The sequence below is a fragment of the Pieris brassicae genome, chromosome W (genome assembly GCF_905147105.1).
Source record: "Pieris brassicae chromosome W, ilPieBrab1.1, whole genome shotgun sequence".
Taxonomy (NCBI): domain Eukaryota; kingdom Metazoa; phylum Arthropoda; class Insecta; order Lepidoptera; family Pieridae; genus Pieris; species Pieris brassicae.
This window is the reverse complement of record NC_059679.1, coordinates 1,756,873-1,763,366: the sequence shown is the minus strand read 5'-3', so window position 1 is coordinate 1,763,366 and position 6,494 is coordinate 1,756,873.

The window sequence follows — 6,494 nt, the reverse complement described above, 5'->3', positions numbered from 1 at the left end:
TAATATCTTTTGTTTTGTATTATTTATTTATTAACACTTCTTTGCATATAGTAATAATACAGTTGACATAATTGAATGAAGAGGGCAACTGGCGGCCTTATCGCTTTCGAGCGATCTCTTCCAGGCAACAACTGTGAGAAAAGAATTACTACGCTAACGGAAGAAAATTAATAAGACGTCGAAGGATACTGGAGGCATCGTATGAAATGCTTATGTTATTTGGTCATATAGAACGGATGAATGAGAAACGGTTTACAATCTGGATAAATAATGGAACTGTGGATAGTGAAGTCGGTAGTAGTTGGGATTCCCGGCGACTGCCTCACATCAAAGTTCCCCAAAAACGTAAAATCCATGGTTGGCCAAACCTAAAAAAAAAAAAAAAAAGTTTGTACTCTACCCCCACTAAACAGGCCGTGTGGAGTCGAATGCACTCACTCCTGAAGTGATAGCTCTAACCGTTCCAGAGATAGCTTTCCCAAAACCCTTGCTAATTACTTACTAATCACCACCTTATCAGCTACGAATGCATCGTTATCTACTTTCCTACATTCACTAACCCGATCTATGGCTCTAAAAGAAAAATAGAATAAACTATGTCTAACCTAACCTAACCTACGGGTCTAAGCAAACAACAATAAATATACCTAACCTACATTAACACCATTATCTATAATAAAATTAGATGTAAGCGTTACATATTTAAATAAAACATTTTTATTCTAGGTATTATTCTTTTATTTATATGTCCATTATATTTCTATACAAATTTACTAGCACCGTATCATTGTTCTCTGAGTCACACGTTAAATTTCTAAGGAAATCTTCTAATCTCATCCCCCTGAACTTGTAATATATGTATACCAAACAGTACTCTCCGCACACCGCCGATAGGTAATCCTGAACCGTAAGGCTATTGTATCTCCACATGCAACAATTCCTCCTTAAAAATCCTTCTATTGCTTCAATAGGTTTACGTCCAAACGAATCAAAGTATTCCCCAACTCTTTCAACGTTTATATGAATAGCCACCCAATGAGACCCCGGCTGTGAATCAGGGTCAAGATTGCATATGATAAGTGCTGGCACCTGAGCATACATCGGCAATCGATTTGAAGGATATACGTTGCTCTGGAGGCTGGGATGTATCCTACGAAGACTCATTTGCACTTCTAGTGTGTTCATACTTTAATATGCGTTTACTCCCCTACTCTTTCACTCTTTTACTGACTACATTTATTACTATCAATTCATATTTGTACCAATGTATTTAAACACACATAATATGATCTCAACATAAGTAATGAGTCTCTTTGTAAAAAAAATAATGAAGGTAAATAAAAACCATGTCATATTCGATTACATTATATTTTATTATTCTTAATATCATAATAATTACATAAGTGATTGCTTAACTACTATAATCCACACATACATTTCTGTTCTTATCTATTTCTATAATATTTGAAAACTCTGCGAAAACTACACAGTTAATTGTTTCAGTCAATGCGCTCTCGAATCTTACTTCCATTCTTACACTACCATGGCGTACAAGATTCCAATGCACATTAGAGTTAGCCGACAAGTCAGGTGTTAAATCAAAAGCTAGTAAACAGTACCCATTTGAATATTGCTCCCTCGATATTCCATTACCTTCGTTAAGAAAATGTATACCGGTGCCTGAGTACAGGGTGTGGTATGCGCTAGTAAATACATCGTTTGGAAATGATGGTTGTAACGCTTTTGAAGGTATCTGTTGACCATCTATATATAGGCTAAATGAGCAAATACCAAAATTTTCAAAGTTGAAAGGATTTTTACCATAACTACCGTTGAATGCTGTATTATTCACAAAACCTATAATACATCTCTTAGGAACCTGTCCTAAAATGTACTTCAAAAGTAATGAAGGTTAATAAAAACCTGATAAGGTTATTCGTTTATATTTTCATATTCGTAAATATATTTTATTGTTCTTAATATTATAATAATTATACGTATATGTGGTTGCTAAACTACTAGATACACACATTTCTGTTCTTATCTATTTCAAAAATATTTTAAAAATGCAATGACTATTAAGATTGCAAAGGGTATTTAGAGTGCCCTTTGTATTTATTATCCACATTTTACTGATAGGTATGGATACTTGTTCAAACATGCAGTCGAGTTGAATATCGTTACTAGATAATGATATCCATTACCAGTCTATATAACCCGATACTTGTAGAAAGATTTAGTATTGTGCTCTAAGTTCGACAAAAGTGAAGTGGTTGAAAGTTTGAAATAATAAACAACAATGGAGGTAAGTTATTTATATTTTTTAAATTTGGTTTCAGTAAATTCTTTAATAATTCCTATTTATTTTTTGAAATGCATTTTGATTTGTTTATGTAATATTTCAGTCTTCATACAACCTGAAAGATGTGGAAAAATGTTTCAGACCATATAATTATTATAATTTATCTGATGATGAATAAGAGGTTTTAAACATAACAGAAAATAAAAATAAGAAGACCAATCGTTTAGATGACTTTTTTCTTCAAGAACCTGACCGGAAGAAGAAAAAAACTAAACTTTCTTCAAGTGTTGGCCGTGCAGGGAAGGAGGGAAGCATATCATATATATCGACTGATAAAGATGATGGAATGGACGCTGACATACTTGTGAAAATGCAATTATATAGTTTAAAAAAGTTGAAAGAAATCCCAGTGGCACAACATTGGAAAAATGCAGATATTCGTGTTAAATATTACATGAAAAACGATTCCAACATTGATGTTCAGATAAAGGATATTGTATACAACATAACAAAGGGGATATCCGAGGAAGATAGTGTAAAACGTTACAGTTTTAAAAATTAGTTTCATTTAGTTTCTTCATGCTTCAGATTTTAATACCATATGTTTATATAATTAAGTAATGTTTCAGTTTTCCACTAGTATAATTACTGTTACATTGTACAAAGTCAATCATTGTGCTTTTTGTTGAAGACCTTTGCGCATTAAGGTTAAAAGTGTGAGACAAAAAACAGTTGTGAAACGAATACATATATACAATGTCTCAAGAATGTGTAAGTGTTTTTTTTTGATGAAATGGATCATGAATTTGAAAGCTTATCCATTGATACAAATGAACTTTTCAACGTTTGTGATGAAATAGAAAGAAATGATTTAAATCACCCATTCTATGATCAAATAATGATGGTGCTATGTGATGAATTCGATGGGAAACTGTGAGTATATTTAATAATCATATTATATATATATATATATATATATATAATATTTGATTTCTCTATTCACATTTCTAACATTTAAATATAATAAAATTTGTATTCGATAGGGTTGATCAAATGGGTCGTGGAACCAAAAGGAAAGCAGCTGTTGATATTAACTCTGCTGACATCAAAAGAATAAATTCTGGATCGAACATGCATCTTTCACGGCCTTCACAAGAGCAATCAACATCGAATGAAGGTAATAATTTTAACATAAAATTTTGCTGTATTTGTAATAGAAATGTTTCCAAAAAATATTTCGCTAATCATCTAAGGAGCAATGCACATAAAAATAATGTAAATAAAATACAACATTCAATAAAACCCAATGTTAAGATAATTGAGACTGCGTTCGGTAATAGAATAATAACTTATAGAGTAACTTCAGAAAATCAAAATGATTTACAGTTAGAGACACCAGAGTTATTTCTTGCATCAGTCAAAGATACAATATTTACAATAATAAATAAATCTATAGAAGATCATACAATTTTAAAAATAAATTTCATTTTATATGGTGACTTTGTTCAGGAAACAAAAAACATTAACAACACTTTTGATTTCCAATCAATGAATTTTATTGTTTGTATTGGTGATGATTTAAATATATTTTATACAACTCTCACGAAATCTCTAATAAACTATATAAATTCATTCGAGAGAAAGGATAGCGGGTGGAGTCTGAAAATTTTTTTACATTTGGATATGAACTTAAATCAATTTAACCCTTTAAGAGGAAAATCCTTTATTGAGTTACCACATGATATAAAAATAAAAAAAGCTGTGATCAATGTTAAAAACACTGATGACGCATGTTTTAAGTGGGCACTGTTATCTGCTTTATTTCCAATTCATAAGAATTCGGATAGAGTATCATCTTACACCAAATTCAGTTATAAATTAAAGTTCGGTAATATTAAATTTCCAGTTAAATTAAACGATATACACAAAATTGAAAGTCTTAATAATATAAGCATTAATGTTTTTGGGTTAGAATATAATGAACAAAGAAAAAAACATTGTATTGTTGGGCCATTGTATTTTACAAAGAATAAAATGCAGACTCATATAAATTTACTATATTTGACACAGGGTAAAATCGGTCATTATTGTTATATAAAAAATATGTCACGATTAATAAGTAGTCAAGTTTCGAAATCCAAGGAAGCTATATATCTATGTGACTTTTGTTTACAATATTTTTCAACATCTGAACGTTTAAATAACCATCAAATAAATGATTGCAGACATATTTGTACACAAATACCAAGCTTAGATAAAAATAAAAGAAATTGGTGGGGTGATATTGTTTCTGAATGTATATTAAGTTTTGATAAATTTCAACGTAAATTGATGTTACCTTTTGTTATATATGCGGATTTTGAGGCTTTTTTAAGTCCCTTAGCATCATGTTCAAACGATCCTTCAAAATCACGTACAATAAATGTACAAAAACATAATGTGTATAGTTTTGGATACTACATTAAATGCTCATACGATGATAAATTGTCTAAATATGTAACATATACTGGTGAAAACTGTGCTTTAAAATTTATGGAAACACTGAAAGATAATTTGACAACAATTGTTAAAAAAATTGGTTTCCAAAAAGTTGCTAATAAAATATCACCAATACAGCTAGATATACTTAGCAAATCTAATCATTGTTATATTTGTGATAAAATTTTGTGTGGGAATTCAATGATTTACTACGATTGGTTTACTGGGGAATTTGTTGGGGTCATACATAAAGTTTGTTCAGAAAAATTTAGAGTACCTTACACTATACCAGTCTTCTTGCACAATTTAAGTCATTATGATGCACATTTTATCGTACATGCCTTAAACTTTGATGAAGGTCAGGTAGAAGTTCTCCCACAAAATAAAGAAAAAATACATATCATTTTCAAAGGTTCTTAAAATCAATAACAGTAATGTAACTTTACGTTTTGTGGATTCCCTAAAATTTTTACCCAGCAGCTTAGATACTTTAGCAAAGAATTTAACAAAGGATAATTTTAATGAATTATCAAAATGCTTTCCCAATTCAGAAGACTTTAAACGGCTGACTAAAAAAGGTGTATTTCCATATGAATTCATTAAAGATTTTGATACTTTAAACTACAATCAACTTCCAGATCTTCCACACTTTTACAGTACTCTTACAGATTCCATTATTTCCAACGAAGATTACAACCATGCCAAAGATGTTTGGAATCATTTCAATTGTAAAAATATGTTGGATTATTCAAATCTTTATTTAAAAACTGATGTTTTATTGTTAGCAGATATTTTTGAAAATTTTAGGTGTGTTTGCATTAAAACGTACGATTTAGACCCGGCTCATTACTATACAGCACCTGGATTAAGTTGAGATGCTATGTTAAAACATACTAAAATAGAAATTGAATTACTTTCTGATATAGATATGATTGCTTTTATTAAATCAGGAATTCGTGGTGGTGTTTCGCAATGTAGCACTCGCTATGCAAAAGCAAATAATGTTTACATGTCTGACTATAATGCGAAAGATAAAGAGACATTCTTAATGTATTTAGATGCCAATAATCTATATGGTTGGGCAATGTCACAATATCTACCTACAGGTGGTTTTGAGTGGGTTAGTGTTGATACAGATTTTAATGTTAGTTGTTCATCGGATATAGGTTTTATCTTAGAAGTAGATCTGGAGTATCCGGTGGATTTACATGATAAACATTCAGATTTACCTCTTTGTCCAGAAAATATACCAGTTGGGGACGCTAAGGAAATTAGATTGATTCCAAACTTAAAAAATAAATCCAAATATATTATTCACTATCAAAATTTAATTCAATGTTTGAAAATGGGTTTAAAATTATTAAAAGTTTATAGAATATTAAAATTTAAGCAGAGTCCATGGTTAAAGAAATATATAGACCTTAATACACAATTAAGAACTCGAGCTAATTCCGATTTTGAGAAAGATTTCTATAAACTCATGAACAACGCTGTTTTTGGTAAGACTATGGAAAATATTGAGAAACGAGTTAACGTTAAACTGTTAACCCACTGGGAAAATAGGGGCAGAGTATTGGGAGCTGGGGATCTAATTGCTCAACCACATTTTCACAGTGTTTCAATATTTTCTGATAGTCTTGTTGCAATTCAATTAAACAAAATGAAATTAATTTATAATAAACCTATTTATCTCGGATTTTGTATATTAGATATA